The sequence below is a fragment of the Rhipicephalus sanguineus genome, chromosome 5, assembly GCF_013339695.2.
Source record: "Rhipicephalus sanguineus isolate Rsan-2018 chromosome 5, BIME_Rsan_1.4, whole genome shotgun sequence".
Classification (NCBI taxonomy): domain Eukaryota; kingdom Metazoa; phylum Arthropoda; class Arachnida; order Ixodida; family Ixodidae; genus Rhipicephalus; species Rhipicephalus sanguineus.
The window spans coordinates 109,305,023-109,319,903 of NC_051180.1; the positions used below are offsets into that span (position 1 = coordinate 109,305,023).

Here is a 14,881-nt window from a genome sequence, read left to right on the forward strand (position 1 = left end):
ACCTCATAATAAACAAGGAGGTCACGAGAGCGTTTAACGTGCGGTCATCTGTGAGACAGGGATGTTGTTTATCTCCCCTTTTATTCGCCATATACTTGGAACCGCTTTGTAGAAAGATAAACAGCAATAGCAAGGTAACTGGTTTTACACTGCAGTCCGCAGAAGTGAAAATACTTGCATACGCCGACGACATCGCGCTGTTTTGTCGCGATAAAGAAAGTGTGAAAACCGCGGTCGACGAGGCGCTTTTATATTGTAAGATGACAGGAAGTGCCATCAACTTTGATAAATCTTCGGGTTTCTGGATCGGAAGATGGAAGGACCCCCCCCCAGTAGGTTTGTAAATGTACAGTGGACCGTCACGCCAGCAAAATACCTAGGGGTTCCACTTGAACACTATCGAAACGCCACGGATTACTGGAATGCAGAAACTGAAAGGGTCCGCGAGAACACATTGAAGTGGGGAGGTCGTAATCTTTCCATGTTTGGCCGAGCGATGGTCTGCAATTTGTTTGTCGTGGCAAAAATATTTTACGTGCTTCATGCTTTGTGTATGTCAAGAGCTAACATACAGAAATTACACAGAGTACTCGCTGTTTTTGTGTGGGGATCAAGTTGGGAGCGAACAAGCCGCACTAACTTGTTTCAGTCTGTCAAAAATGGTGGGCTAGGTTTAGCACATTTGTTTATACGGCAGATTGTGTCAAGATTTCTTTACTTACGGGACCAAAAGAACCCATTTCTGTTGACAGTGCTTCAAGTAAGGCTCTGCGATGAACTACCAGAATTCATTGTGTCGTCGCGACGGTGTGTTTATGGCAGAGTGCGAGGGTTCCTAAAAGAAATTGTCTGGGCGGTTCAATTCTTGAAGGTGCGGTTTTCTATGGAATACCTGAGCTAATGTTCCGCGGAAGCGTCTGTACAAGGATTTACGAGACGTTATGTTACCCATGCCGTTGTATCGATCCATGTATTCTATAGGACCAGAGAAGAACGTGCTTAAAAGAGTGAAGCGAATGCCTGTGCGTGCATCGGTTAAGTCCTTCTTTTTCCAGCTGCACACGAACACATTGCCTGTGAAGACTTGGCTTGAGGAAAGAGGTATTTCCATACCATGGTCTGTTAACTGTTCATTACGCAATAAGCCTGAGACAGTCGAACATATATTCATAGAATGCTGGGACGCAGTTTTTCATTGGGATATTTTACAAAGGACTCTAAAGAAGGACCTGCCGATCACACCGTTCGGCATTCGTTTTCTGCCAACATTAAATGAGGACACTGTACCGTATGACATGTTCATGCTGCTTTCCTTGCACTGCTTGTGGAAAAGCAGAATGGATGTGAGGCACATGGAACTGAATCCCAGGCCAGTAAGGGAGCACTTCATCGAAAGCATATGTTATATGAAAGAATTGTATAGCTTGCAACAAGATGAAACACCCTGGATGAATGTATTGAATGAACTTGTAAACTTGAAGCGCTTTTAACTCTGTGTCAGCCAGCATGAGGCAGGCACTTTTATCGCCATTTATATGCCCTACTAATATGTATTCCTTGTGTTTGTAAGTTTTGCCAAGCCGGTAATAAAGAAAAAAAAAGCCGCTATAGCTCAGTGGTAGAGCACTGGTCTTGTCAATTAGGGGTCGTGAGTTCAAACCTCACTGGAGGCATTATTATTTTTTATTTTGTGCTGTTCTCAAGCAAAGTTGAGAAGATGACGCGACACTTTTGCCCCGAATAACGTCTGGTGTGCATTGGTACATCTTTTGGTCGGCCACTGTCATCGGCCGCTATAGCTCAGTGGTAGTGCACTGGTCGTAAACCAGGGGTCGTGAGTTCAAACCTCACTGGCGGCATTAATATTTTTTTTTATTTTGTGCGGTTCTCAAGAAAGTTGAGAAGATGACGCGACAATTTTGCCCCGAATAATGTCAGGTGTGCATTCGTACATCTTTTGGTCGGCCACTGTCATCGGCCGCTATAGCTCAGCCATTCTACTTCCGGACGCGCTAGCGAACGGTCGAGGAATGAACGGCTCCGATGGAGCGGCGATAGCGGCCCGTGCCGGCCGCGGTAACAGGATGGCTGCCGAAGATGATAACGCTTATGAGATTGTTCTGCCTACTCTGCCCACTGGCCGTGTTGTTCACAACACGTTTTTGCACGGAGACGTGCGTGAGCGGCCCTACAAGGTCGAAGACTTCCGAGACGCCCTCGCCGCTGCTGGTGTGCTCCCTGACGTCGTGGCGTTAGGGGCGTACCAGATCAACCACGTCTGGGCTGTGACACTGAAAACCGGTGAAGCCACGAAGAAATTAGCAGCGGTTAAGGAGCTGAAGGTCAAAGACCGCCGGTGTGTGGTTTTCGACCCTGAAGACCAGCAGGTCAAACTGCGCCTGCATTGGATGCTTCACGGCGTCCAAGACGACGATATCCGGACCACTTTCGCTGCATTCGGGAATGTCACCGAGGTTACCCTAGAGCGTTGGCGCGTACAAGGCATGCGAGAAAAGGGCTCCACCACAAGGACCGTGTTGCTGAAGCTGAAGCCGGGAGTAAAGGTCGACCACCTGCCCCACCAGGTTCGTGTCGCCGGCGAGTTGGCCCTCGTGGTGGTGCCCGGGCGTGCAATGCAGTGCTTACGCTGCCACCGTCACGGGACACGTTCGCCGGGACTGCAGGGTGCCCCGGTGTTCGAAGTGCCGGCGTTACGGACACGCGGACGCGGACTGCGTCCGTACCTACGCGTCGGCGACCGGGCGGCCAAGGGACCAAAGGACGACGAAAATGAAGAGCTCATGGACGTCGCCGAGGCGGATGAGGCTGCGAGGGGAATCGACGAGGCAGGAAAGCGGTCAGGGCCAGAGGACACGTCGACGCCTTCCAGCGGTGACGTCCCGAAAGGAGAGTGGCCGGTGAACCAAGCAGCTGCTGGCGACATGTCTGGGACAAAGGGCCACCAGCCAGCAACACAAGTCGCCCCAGCGGCGTCAGGAGGCGATACCCGAAAGGGCAAGGCACCAACGCTTCATAGAGGGGCGGGCGAGTCGAGTGTGTCAACCGGCGCGACGCCGACAGTCACGTCGAGTTCACCAGCACCCAAGGTTGGCGAGCCTACAAGCTCGAACGAGCCACAACCGGAGAAGAGTGGTGTTCATACGCCGCCCAATCTCACCGCGGCCTCCAAGCGCCCCCACCCCCCTACCAGCAACGATGGTACTGAAGCGACCGTAACTGGCAACGAGGAACCACCCGCAAAGACTGCCCAAGTACGGCGGTCATCCCTTCGACCGCGCCCGAACGTTCCGGCCGACAAGCGCGGCGGCAACGCGGAGCACGTGGGGCAAGTTCAAGTACCTGCGCCGGATGGCAACGCCGGCGACGGCATCGTCTAGCCACGTGCTAGACGCGAGAGGTAGGCATTGTGCTGCTGGTCCCTTTTCTTTTCGTTAAAATGGCGCCTGACTGCCCCTTAAAGGTCGCGACCATAAACGTTAGAGGACTGGCAGGAAAAAGAAAGCAAAGCCAGCTTTACCGACTTCTAACGGAACGAGAGATAGACGTGCTTGCAGTTCAGGAAACGAAAGTCGACGGCGAGGAGGAGACCAGCAGCATGGTGCAGCGTTTCGCGTCTAGATTTTTTGTCGTCGTTAGTCATGCAGTGGGCACATCGGCTGGATGCTTACTTTTTGTTAAGAAGTTGCTGGGGCTTCAGGTGAACGCTCACTTTTCGTGTGCGTCGGGCCGGTGTGCCTCTCTTGACTTCTCAATGTACAACACCGAGTGGCGTGTCGTATGCGCATATGCGCCCAACAAGGCTGAAGATAGGGCCCTGTTCTTTGGTAGCCTTGAGCAACGGCTAAGTGCAGGAAGGAAGTTAGTACTGTTAGGGGATTTTAACTGCGTCCTCAGTTGCCATGACAAAACGAGCGCTCGGTCTTTTAGAGATCAGAGCACAGATATGTTGATGAGAATCGTCGAGAACTGGGACCTTGAGGACGTTGCCGAAAGTTTCCAATGTTCGGGTGTACTGAAGTACACGCGTTTCGAAGACCCAAGCTATGCAAGACTCGACCGCATTTATGTATCGGTCGACATACTTCCTGAATGTTCTAGTTACGAGGTAGTGCCGGTGTCCTTTTCTGACCACTGCTTAGTTCAGTGCTCTATCGGAATTACCAAGAGAAGCAACTCTTTTTCGTGGGAAACCTGGAAATTAAATAGCAAGCTCCTGGAGGACGAAGAATATAATTCGTCTGTAATAGAGGAAATTAACAAATTAGATCCTAATGAAAGCCTGCACATTCGGCAACAGTGGGAGCTGCTTAAAGAAACTTTAAAATTAAAAGCAATTAACAGGGCTACAAGCATTCGGTATAACGAGAAACGGAAAGAGGCTGTATTAAAAGCGCTGCTTGATAAGCTACTCAACAGAAATGCCGAGCCCCCGAAAAATGGATAGAAGATATCAGAAAAACAAAACCAAAGTTAGAGCAGCTGGACGATGAACGTATCGAGGTGCGCTTCTGAGGGCAAGGGCAGAGGACACCGCTGCAGGCGAAACGCCTACGAAACGCGCGCTATGCTTAGAAAAAGCACGCGCCGAAAGGAACAGTATACACGAAATAGAATGGGGTGGAAACTTATCAAAAGATACAGATGGCATAAAAAGAGCTTTCACGGAACATTATCGGGCGCTGTTCGCATTGCACGACGTAGACTTTGAAAGCTTCAAAACTGAATTTCTGTCGGGTTTACCCCGTCTGGACGACAAAAGGAAGGAAAGTTTGGAGCGTGCAATAACAGTGACCGAAGTGGAGCATGCTATAGACAAGTTAAATCCTGGAAAGTCCCCAGGACCGGATGGATTCACTGCCGCCTTTTATAAAATGTTTAAACACGAGATTAGCCCGATTCTGACAGTTATATATTTAATGAAGCGTATAAATTGAACACATTGCCTCCATCATACAGGTCTTCCCACACTGTTCTCATACCCAAGACCGAGGATGTACATAAACTCAGATCTGTAACAGCGTATCGACCCATAGCCCTAACCAACGTTGAGTATAAAATTTATATGAAAGTATTGGCTCGAAGATTGCAGACAGTCATACAGGACATCGTCGGGCCTCACCAGACCTGTGGCATCAAAAGGCGATCTATTGTCCTAAACATTCATAAAGCGCGGAGCATACTGGAACATTGTGATTTTTCGTATGAGCAGGTTGCCATATTACAGATTGATCTGGAAAAGGCTTTTGATTGTGTTGATCACAAAATTTTGTTTGCTGTTTCAAACCACGCTAACGTCGGTTCTGTCATCTGCGAGGGAGTGGCCCTGGCGTACCGAAACTGCACGACCAGGTTGATAGTAAATAAGAGTGTGGGGGCCCCCATTAGTGTGCAACGTTCGGTTCGGCAGGGTTGCCCCCTCAGCCCCCTGTTATTTTGTATATATTGAAACATTGTGTTTGAAGGTAATCAACAACAACAGAATAAATGGTTTCCGGTTACATGCAGCTGAAGTCAAGCTGCTTGCTTATGCAGACGATGTAGCCGTTTTCACAAAGGATCAACACAGTAGAGAACAGGCTGTCAAAACTGTGCGTGATTTCAGCCAAGCTACAGGGAGCAGTGTTAACTGGTCCAAGTGCCTAGGGCTCTGGCACGGATCGTGGCCAAAGAAACCAGAACACTTTGCTAACGTGCCCTGGGTGACGACCCCGGGCAAGTACTTGGGCATCCCGCTGGAGAGTTATCGCGACAGCGATCCCTATTGGAAAAGTCAGGCTAAGGATACGCAAGAGAAAGCAGAGAAGTGGAAATCAGGCGCCCGATCGATCTTTGCCAGAGCCACTATTTGCAACCTGTTTTTCGTCAGCAAGCTCTGGTACGTTATGCAGGTGCTGCACTGCTCACGGACTAACGTGCAAAAGTTCCACAGGATATTTGCCACTTTTGTCTGGGCTTCTGGGTGGGAACGGTGCAGCCGTACCAACTTGTTCCGACGGGTAAAAGACGGGGGGCTCGGACTGGGTCACCTCTTCTTACGTCAGCTGGTTAACCGGTTTTTGTTCTTTAGAGATGTCACCGATCCTTTCCTGCGCACCATATGCCAATTGCGACTAGGTAGATCTGCTGCCTGAGTATGTAGTCTCGACTGAAGAGTGTGTAGGAGGGATTGGTGGCTTTTATAAAGAAATAGGGTCCAGTGTGAGATTTCTTACCGTACGGTTTTCGAGAGAATATCTCGCCAATGTGAAACGAAAGGAACTTTACTTTGCTCTTTGTGATGTTGTCTTGCCTGTGCCGTTGTATAGGTCATTGTACAGTGGAGGCCCAGGTAGCAATGTGTTAAAGAGAGTGAAAAAAAAATGCACGTGCAGCCCGGAACAAAAACATTCTTCTTTAAAGTTCATTCAGGAACGTTACCGGTCAAAACTTTCTTGGAGCGAAAGGGATGCTTCTTGCCGTGGGGTACACACTGTTTAATTGGCAAGGTACCAGAAAAAATAGATCATGTTTTTTTGCATTGTTGGGAAGGGGTTTATTTTTGGGATGTGTTACAAAGAACTATCATAAAAGACTTACCTCTGGACCCGTATGGCATTAGGTTCTTGAATGTCGATAATGAATACGGGGTTCCTCTAGACACCATCATGCTCTTGGGCCTGCACTCTTTGTGGCGATCGAGAATGGCAGGTTATCACTTCGATAAAGATGCGCGGCCTGCACGAGCCTACTTTAGAGGAAGTATTCATTTGTTTGTAGAAATTCATAAGGCAGCACCGGACCGCCGGAACCACCAGAGTGGCTCCCAACAGTAGAGCCGCTGGTGACATTACGTGAATTTTAATATGACGACACCAGCGTGACGCTGGTTGACAGCTCAGTCACCGTATGTACTGTGTACATTGGGTCGTTTTACAAGTGTTGATTGTAATATATGTTGTGTACCTAAGACAGGTAATAAAAAAATAGCTCAGTGGTAGAGCACTGGTCTCGTAAACCAGGGGTCGTGAGTTCCTGTTTGCCCAGATTGTATCTCATGTTTTTTTTTTTCTGGTACAAATACTACACCGTATGACAATTCCTAATCGTATATTTGTGTACTTTTTCTCCGAACATCCTTGTGTATTTTTTATTATTTGTCGTTTCTGTATGCTTTATGTAATTGCGATGAGCTCTCGCAACTAATGTCCAATTGGTATGTTGAACATTACGATTGTAGTGTATACATTTCCATACTAGAAATAATGCTTTATTATTGCTGTATTTGTTACATTATTTTGCACATGTACCTTTTTTATTTTTTCTTTCATTCCTATTATTTGTATCCTGCGAAGTGCTTATGACGGCCTGCGTGCCTCACTGCACCTGGAGCAAAGGCCCTTCGTCAGGCTTTTAAGCCTTTTGCCTTCGCTCCATTTTCTGAACTTGCAAAGAAAGAAAGAAAGAAAGAAAGAAGGAAAGAAAGAAAGAAAGAAAGAAAGAAAGAACGAAAGAAAGAAAGAAAGAAAGAAAGAAAGAAAGAAAGAAAGAAAGAAAGAAAGAAAGAAAGAAAGAAAGAAAGAAAGAAAACCTCACTGGCGGCATTAATATTTTTTTATTTTGTGCGGTTCTCAAGAAAGTTGAGAAGATGACGCGACACTTCTGCCCCAAATAATGTCAGGTGTGCATTGGTACATCTTTTGGTCGGCCCAGTCGTCGGCCGCTATAGCTCAGTGGTTTTTTGAGGGAAGTTGTGTATGCTTTTCAGTTTCTTCAAGTGCATTTTTCTTTCGATTATTTAACCTCAGTAACAAAAAAACAACTGTATAAGGATTTAGTTGATATTATGTGCCCTGTACCTTTATACCGTAAAGCGTATGTGTCAGGACGAGATAAGGATGTGTTTAAACGCGTAAACAGAATGCATATTAGAGCATCAAATAAGACATTCTTTTTCTTGTTGCACACTGGCACGCTCCCTGTTAAACCATGGCTGAAAGACAAAGGATTTTATTTGCCTTGGGGTGTTAACTGCATGGTTGGCAGGAAGCCCGAAACAATCGAGCACATCTTTCTAGACTACTCTCAGTGTTCCTGTGGGGCGTCCTTCAGAGGACGATAAAAAAAGATTTCAGCTCACGCCTTTCGGCATTTGCTTCTTGCCATGGGAACTAGGAGATGACGTGACAAGTGACCTGACAATGCTTATCGCTATGCATAGCATGTGCAAAACTAGAATAGATTTCAGACATGAGCACGAAGATCCAAAACCTGCTAAGGTGTATTTACATGAATATCTGTTACATGTAAGAAGTGTGTTACATGAACTGCACGAGCCACCTCACTGGTTACCCATCTTGACAAATTGCTGACAGTGAAATACTTCTAACTCTGCAACACGGGACAAGCTGTCGGTCCCGTTTCTAGAATGCACTAATAAGTGTTTTGTGAAATGATAAATTCAGAGATATGAGTTCTTGTGCACTGTGTATTTTGTGCTAATAAACCAGGAAATAAAGAAAAGAAGCCGCTATAGCTCAGTGGTAGAGCACTGGTCTTGTAAACCAGGGGTCGTGAGTTCAAACCTCACTGGCGACATTAATATTTTTTTTTAATTTTGTGCGGTTCTCAAGAAAGTTGAGAAGATGACGCGGCAATTTTGCCTCCATGTGTGCATTGGTACATCTTTTGGTCGGCCACTGTCATCGGCCGCTATAGCTCAATTTTTTTATAATAATAATATATAATGATCTTAATATTTTTTATTTTGTGTGGTTCTCAATAAAGTTGAGAAGGTGACACGACAGTTTTGCCCCGAATAATGTCAGTTGTGCATTGGTACATCTTTTGGTCGGCCACTGTCGTCGGCCGCTATAGCTCAGTGGTAGAGCACTGGTCTTGTAAACCAGGGGTCGTGAGTTCAAACCTCACTGGCGGCATTAATATTCTTTATTTTGTGTGGTTCTCAAGAAAGTTGAGAAGGTGACACGACAGTTTTGCCCCGAATAATGTCAGGTGTGCATTGGTACATCTTTTGGTCGGCCACTGTCGTCGGCCGCTATAGCTCAGTGGTAGAGCACTGGTCTTGTAAACCAGGGGTCGTGAGTTCAAACCTCACTGGCGGCATTAATATTCTTTATTTTGTGTGGTTCTCAAGAAAGTTGAGAAGGTGACACGACAGTTTTGCCCCGAATAATGTCAGGTGTGCATTGGTACATCTTTTGGTCGGCCGCTGTCGTCGGCCGCTATAGCTCAGTGGTAGAGCACTGGTCTTGTAAACCAGGGGTCGTGAGTTCAAACCTCACTGGCGGCATTAATATTCTTTATTTTGTGTGGTTCTCAAGAAAGTTGAGAAGGTGACACGACAGTTTTGCCCCGAATAATGTCAGGTGTGCATTGGTACATCTTTTGGTCGGCCACTGTCGTCGGCCGCTATAGCTCAGTGGTAGAGCACTGGTCTTGTAAACCAGGGGTCGTGAGTTCAAACCTCACTGGCGGCATTAATATTTTTATTTTGTGTGGTTCTCAAGAAAGTTGAGAAGATGACACGACAATTTTGCCCCGAATAATATCAGGTGTTCATTGCTACATCTTTTGGTCGGCCACTGTCGTCGGCCGCTATAGCTCAGTGGTAGAGCACTGGTCTTGTAAACCAGGGGTCGTGAGTTCAAACCTCACTGGCGGCATTAATATTCTTTATTTTGTGTGGTTCTCAAGAAAGTTGAGAAGGTGACACGACAGTTTTGCCCCGAATAATGTCAGGTGTGCATTGGTACATCTTTTGGTCGGCCACTGTCGTCGGCCGCTATAGCTCAGTGGTAGAGCACTGGTCTTGTAAACCAGGGGTCCTGAGTTCAAACCTCACTGGCAGCATTATTATTCTTTATTTTGTGTGGTTCTCAAGAAAGTTGAGAAGGTGACACGACAATTTTGCCCCGAATAATGTCAGGTGTGCATTGGTACATCTTTTGGTCGGCCACTGTCGTCGGCCGCTATAGCTCAGTGGTAGAGCACTGGTCTTGTAAACCAGGGGTCGTGAGTTCAAACCTCACTGGCGGCATTAATATTTTTTATTTTGTGTGGTTCTCAAGAAAGTTGAGAAGATGACGCGACAATTTTGCCCCGAATAATGTCAGGTGTGGGTTGGTACATCTTTTGGTCGGCCACTGTCGTCGAACGCTATAGCTCAGTGGTAGAGCACTGGTCTTGTAAACCAGGGGTCGTGAGTTCAAACCTCACTGGCGGCATTAATATTCCTTATTTTGTGTGGTTCTCAAGAAAGTTGAGAAGGTGACACGACAGTTTTGCCCCGAATAATGTCAGGTGTGCATTGGTACATCTTTTGGTCGGCCACTGTCGTCGGCCGCTATAGCTCAGTGGTAGAGCACTGGTCTTGTAAACCAGGGGTCGTGAGTTCAAACCTCACTGGCGGCATTAATATTCTTTATTTTGTGTGGTTCTCAAGAAAGTTGAGAAGGTGACACGACAGTTTTGCCCCGAATAATGTCAGGTGTGCATTGGTACATCTTTTGGTCGGCCACTGTCGTCGGCCGCTATAGCTCAGTGGTAGAGCACTGGTCTTGTAAACCAGGGGTCGTGAGTTCAAACCTCACTGGCGGCATTAATATTTTTTATTTTGTGTGGTTCTCAAGAAAGTTGAGAAGATGACGCGACAATTTTGCCCCGAATAATGTCAGGTGTGGGTTGGTACATCTTTTGGTCGGCCACTGTCGTCGGCCGCTATAGCTCAGTGGTAGAGCACTGGTCTTGTAAACCAGGAGTCGTGAGTTCAAACCTCACTGGCGGCATTAATATTCTTTATTTTGTGTGGTTCTCAAAAAAGTTGAGAAGGTGACACGACGGTTTTGCCCCGAATAATGTCAGGTGTGCATTGGTACATCTTTTGGGCGGCCACTGTCGTCGGCCGCTAAGCTCAGTGGTAGAGCACTGGTCTTGTAAACCAGGGGTCGTGAGTTCAAACCTCACTGGCGGCATTAATATTCTTTATTTTGTGTGGTTCTCAAGAAAGTTGAGAAGATGACGCGACAATTTTGCCCCGAATAATGTCAGGTGTGCATTGGTACATCTTTTGGTCGGCCACTGTCGTCGGCCGCTATAGCTCAGTGGTAGAGCACTGGTCTTGTAAACCAGGGGTCGTGAGTTTAAACCTCACTGGCGGCATTAATATTCTTTATTTTGTGTGGTTCTCAAGAAAGTTGAGAAGATGACGCGACAATTTTGCCTCGAATAATGTCAGGTGTGCATTGGTACATCTTTTGGTCGGCCACTGTCGTCGGCCGCTATAGCTCAGTGGTAGAGCACTGGTCTTGTAAACCAGGGGTCGTGAGTTTAAACCTCACTGGTGGCATTAATATTCTTTATTTTGTGTGGTTCTCAAGAAAGTTGAGAAGGTGACACGACAGTTTTGCCCCGAATAATGTCAGGTGTGCATTGGTACATCTCTTGGTCGGCCACTGTCGTCGGCCGCTATAGCTCAGTGGTAGAACACTGGTCTTGTAAACCAGGGGTCGTGAGTTCAAACCTCACTGGCGGCATTAATATTCTTTATTTTGTGTGGTTCTCAAGAAAGTTGAGAAGGTGACACGACAGTTTTGCCCCGAATAATGTCAGGTGTGCATTGGTACATCTTTTGGTCGGCCACTGTCGTCGGCCGCTATAGCTCAGTGGTAGAGCACTGGTCTTGTAAACCAGGGGTCGTGAGTTCAAACCTCACTGGCGGCATTAATATTCCTTATTTTGTGTGGTTCTCAAGAAAGTTGAGAAGGTGACACGACAGTTTTGCCCCGAATAATGTCAGGTGTGCATTGGTACATCTTTTGGTCGGCCACTGTCGTCGGCCGCTATAGCTCAGTGGTAGAGCACTGGTCTTGTAAACCAGGGGTCGTGAGTTCAAACCTCACTGGCGGCATTAATATTCTTTATTTTCTGTGGTTCTCAAGAAAGTTGAGAAGATGACGCGACAATTTTGCCCCGAATAATTTCAGGTGTGTATAGGTACACCTTTTGGCCGGCCACTGACATCGGCCGCTATAGCTCAGTGGTAGAGCACTGGTCTTGTAAACCAGGGGTCGTGAGTTCGAACCTCACTGGCGGCATTAATATTTTTTTTATTTTGTGTGGTTCTAAGAAAGTTGAGAAGGTGACGCGACAATTTTGCCCCGAATAATGTCAGGTGTGGGTTGGTACATCTTTTGGTCGGCCATTGTCGTCGGCCGCTATAGCTCAGTGGTAGAGCACTGGTCTTGTAAACCAGGGGTCGTGAGTTCAAACCTCACTGGCGGCATTAATATTCTTTATTTTGTGTGGTTCTCAAGAAAGTTGAGAAGATGACGCGACAATTTTGCCCCGAATAATGTCAGGTGTGCATTGGTACATCTTTTGGTCGGCCACTGTCGTCGGCCGCTATAGCTCAGTGGTAGAGCACTGGTCTTGTAAACCAGGGGTCGTGAGTTTAAACCTCACTGGCGGCAATACTATTTTAAATGCGAAGCATTTCTTAGCGAACTTCTGCGACTTTGAGCGTATCTATCTATCTATCTATCTATCTATCTATCTATCTATCTATCTATCTATCTATCTATCTATCTATCTATCTATCTATCTATCTATCTATCTATCTAGCCGCCTACGACTTTGTGCTCTCCTGGCCGTTTCGTTAATCGGATGTATATACCAAATTTGGTACGGCATAACATGACCCTATTACGAACGTAAATAACAGGTCATAACTTGAAAATCATGACATGCATGTCATGAACAGCATGATTTACATTACACGGCCTTGGGGCTCTTGCGGCCGTGCCGTTAGTTTCATATATACCAAAATTGGTGTGGCGTGACAAGAGTTCATGACGAACATAATGGCAGGTGCTAAAATGCAAATCACGACATGCATGTCATGTGCAGCATGATTTACATGACATGATGGTCTCGGGGCGCTCGCGGCTGTTCAAATGAATACATATATACGAAAACTGGTATGACGAAACATTTCTGTATGACGAAGATAACTGACACGTGGTAACATGAAAATCATGACATGCATGTCATGTACGGCATGATTTACGTGCCATGCTCATGGCGCACTTGCGGCCGTTTCGCTAGGTTGATATACACCAGAATTGGCATTGCGCGATGTGACTGTATGAAGAACATGAATAACAGGTGGTAACATGAAAACCATGACATGCATGTCATCTATGTCATGATTTACATTGCACGCTCATGGTGCATTGGCGGACGTTTCGCTAGCTTGATATACACCAAAATTCGTATTGAGCGACGCGACTGTATGACGAACGTAAATGAGAGGTGGTAACATGAAAAATCACGACATTCAAGTTATGTACGACTTGATTTACATGCCACGCTCATGGCGCACTCGTGGCCGTTTCGCTAGATTGATATACACCAAAATTGTTATTGCGCGATGCGACTGTATGAAGAAAATGAATAACAGGTTGTAACATGAAAGCCACGACATGCATGTCAGATATGTCATGGTTTAAACGCCACACTCATGGTGTATTCGCGGCCGTTTCGCTCGCTTGATATACACCAATATCGGTATGGAGCGACGCCACTGTATGACGTACGTAAATGAGAGGTGGTAGCATGAAAATCATGACATCCATGTCATGTACGATGTGATTTACATGCCACGCTCATGGTGCGCTCGCGGTAGTTTCGCTCGCTTGATATACACCAAAATTGGTTTTGCTCGACGCGACTGTATGACGAACATAAGTGACAGGTGGTTACATAAAAACCATGACTTTACATACGATTTGCGGCATGATTTACATGCCATACTCCTGGTACACACGCGGCCGTTTCGCTCGCTTGATATACACCAAAATTGGTATTGCGCGATGTGACTCTACGACGAACATAAATGACAGGTCCTAACATGTGAATCATGTTATGCATGTGATGTACGGTATGATTGACATGACACCGTTATGGTGCGCTTCAGGCCGTTTTGTTAACTGGATATATACCAAAATCGGTATGGCGTGTCACGAGTGGGTGATGAACATAAATGACAGGTCATGCATTGTATATACCTGAAAATAGGTTTCATTAGCACGGAATATAAATTTTGTGCGGTTCTCAAGAAAGTTGAGAAGATGACGCGACAATTTTGCCCCGAATAATTTCAGGTGTGTATAGGTACACCTTTTGGCCGGCCACTGACATCGGCCGCTATAGCTCAGTGGTAGAGCACTGGTCTTGTAAACCAGGGGTCGTGAGTTCGAACCTCACTGGCGGCATTAATATTTTTTTTTTATTTTGTGTGGTTCTAAGAAAGTTGAGAAGATGACGCGACAATTTTGCCCCGAATAATGTCAGGTGTGCATTGGTACATCTTTTGGTCAGCCACTGTCGTCGGCCGCTATAGCTCAGTGGTAGAGCACTGGTCTCGTAAACCAGGGGTCGTGAGTTCAAACCTCACTGGCGACATAAATTTTTTTATTTTTGCGCATTTCTCAAGAACGTTCAGAAAATGACGCGACAATTTTGCCCCGAATAATGGCAGCTGTGCGTTGATGCATCTTTGGGTCGGCCACTATCATCGGCCGCTAGCTTAGCTGTTTACCACTTCCGGCTACCGTGGTGACGGACGTAGATCACACGGGCTCTGTCGGTATCGGTGCGGTTTCAGTGGCACAGTATGGCCGTGGCACCAAGGAGCTGGAAGAATCATCGCAGGGATATGAGATTATTTTGCCTCGGCTGCTGTCTGGTGATGCAGCGCTCTTTACTTGTATTGAAGGTGGTGCCGTTCCGCGTCGAGGTTTTTAGGGACCCACCTATTCGTTTGGATTTGCTCCCGAGCCGTGGGGGCGTGTCGAATAAATCA

The 14,881-nt window shown here is 46.7% G+C and overlaps 1 protein-coding gene and 25 non-coding genes across 26 annotated transcripts in view; all 26 read left to right on the top strand.

Annotated features, from left to right (window-relative positions):
• The window catches only part of LOC119394122 (receptor-type tyrosine-protein phosphatase F-like), an 80,465-nt gene that overhangs the window by 54,921 nt on the left and 10,663 nt on the right, over positions 1 to 14,881 (top strand). The gene's annotated exons all lie outside the window — the stretch shown is intronic.
• On the top strand, positions 1,602 to 1,673 carry Trnat-ugu (transfer RNA threonine (anticodon UGU)). The gene has a single exon. It is a non-coding gene; the product is annotated as a tRNA-Thr (tRNA).
• Positions 1,790 to 1,859, top strand: Trnay-gua (transfer RNA tyrosine (anticodon GUA)). The gene has a single exon. It is a non-coding gene; the product is annotated as a tRNA-Tyr (tRNA).
• On the top strand, positions 8,524 to 8,595 carry Trnat-ugu (transfer RNA threonine (anticodon UGU)). The gene has a single exon. It is a non-coding gene; the product is annotated as a tRNA-Thr (tRNA).
• Trnat-ugu (transfer RNA threonine (anticodon UGU)) lies at positions 8,865 to 8,936 on the top strand. Its single transcript has one exon. It is a non-coding gene; the product is annotated as a tRNA-Thr (tRNA).
• Positions 9,052 to 9,123, top strand: Trnat-ugu (transfer RNA threonine (anticodon UGU)). Its single transcript has one exon. It is a non-coding gene; the product is annotated as a tRNA-Thr (tRNA).
• Trnat-ugu (transfer RNA threonine (anticodon UGU)) lies at positions 9,239 to 9,310 on the top strand. The gene has a single exon. It is a non-coding gene; the product is annotated as a tRNA-Thr (tRNA).
• Positions 9,426 to 9,497, top strand: Trnat-ugu (transfer RNA threonine (anticodon UGU)). Its single transcript has one exon. It is a non-coding gene; the product is annotated as a tRNA-Thr (tRNA).
• Trnat-ugu (transfer RNA threonine (anticodon UGU)) lies at positions 9,612 to 9,683 on the top strand. The gene has a single exon. It is a non-coding gene; the product is annotated as a tRNA-Thr (tRNA).
• On the top strand, positions 9,799 to 9,870 carry Trnat-ugu (transfer RNA threonine (anticodon UGU)). Its single transcript has one exon. It is a non-coding gene; the product is annotated as a tRNA-Thr (tRNA).
• Positions 9,986 to 10,057, top strand: Trnat-ugu (transfer RNA threonine (anticodon UGU)). The gene has a single exon. It is a non-coding gene; the product is annotated as a tRNA-Thr (tRNA).
• On the top strand, positions 10,169 to 10,244 carry Trnat-ugu (transfer RNA threonine (anticodon UGU)). The gene has a single exon. It is a non-coding gene; the product is annotated as a tRNA-Thr (tRNA).
• On the top strand, positions 10,360 to 10,431 carry Trnat-ugu (transfer RNA threonine (anticodon UGU)). Its single transcript has one exon. It is a non-coding gene; the product is annotated as a tRNA-Thr (tRNA).
• Positions 10,547 to 10,618, top strand: Trnat-ugu (transfer RNA threonine (anticodon UGU)). Its single transcript has one exon. It is a non-coding gene; the product is annotated as a tRNA-Thr (tRNA).
• Positions 10,734 to 10,805, top strand: Trnat-ugu (transfer RNA threonine (anticodon UGU)). The gene has a single exon. It is a non-coding gene; the product is annotated as a tRNA-Thr (tRNA).
• Trnat-ugu (transfer RNA threonine (anticodon UGU)) lies at positions 10,921 to 10,991 on the top strand. Its single transcript has one exon. It is a non-coding gene; the product is annotated as a tRNA-Thr (tRNA).
• Positions 11,107 to 11,178, top strand: Trnat-ugu (transfer RNA threonine (anticodon UGU)). The gene has a single exon. It is a non-coding gene; the product is annotated as a tRNA-Thr (tRNA).
• Positions 11,294 to 11,365, top strand: Trnat-ugu (transfer RNA threonine (anticodon UGU)). The gene has a single exon. It is a non-coding gene; the product is annotated as a tRNA-Thr (tRNA).
• Positions 11,481 to 11,552, top strand: Trnat-ugu (transfer RNA threonine (anticodon UGU)). Its single transcript has one exon. It is a non-coding gene; the product is annotated as a tRNA-Thr (tRNA).
• On the top strand, positions 11,668 to 11,739 carry Trnat-ugu (transfer RNA threonine (anticodon UGU)). The gene has a single exon. It is a non-coding gene; the product is annotated as a tRNA-Thr (tRNA).
• On the top strand, positions 11,855 to 11,926 carry Trnat-ugu (transfer RNA threonine (anticodon UGU)). Its single transcript has one exon. It is a non-coding gene; the product is annotated as a tRNA-Thr (tRNA).
• On the top strand, positions 12,042 to 12,113 carry Trnat-ugu (transfer RNA threonine (anticodon UGU)). Its single transcript has one exon. It is a non-coding gene; the product is annotated as a tRNA-Thr (tRNA).
• On the top strand, positions 12,230 to 12,301 carry Trnat-ugu (transfer RNA threonine (anticodon UGU)). The gene has a single exon. It is a non-coding gene; the product is annotated as a tRNA-Thr (tRNA).
• Positions 12,417 to 12,488, top strand: Trnat-ugu (transfer RNA threonine (anticodon UGU)). The gene has a single exon. It is a non-coding gene; the product is annotated as a tRNA-Thr (tRNA).
• Trnat-ugu (transfer RNA threonine (anticodon UGU)) lies at positions 14,220 to 14,291 on the top strand. The gene has a single exon. It is a non-coding gene; the product is annotated as a tRNA-Thr (tRNA).
• Positions 14,410 to 14,481, top strand: Trnat-cgu (transfer RNA threonine (anticodon CGU)). Its single transcript has one exon. It is a non-coding gene; the product is annotated as a tRNA-Thr (tRNA).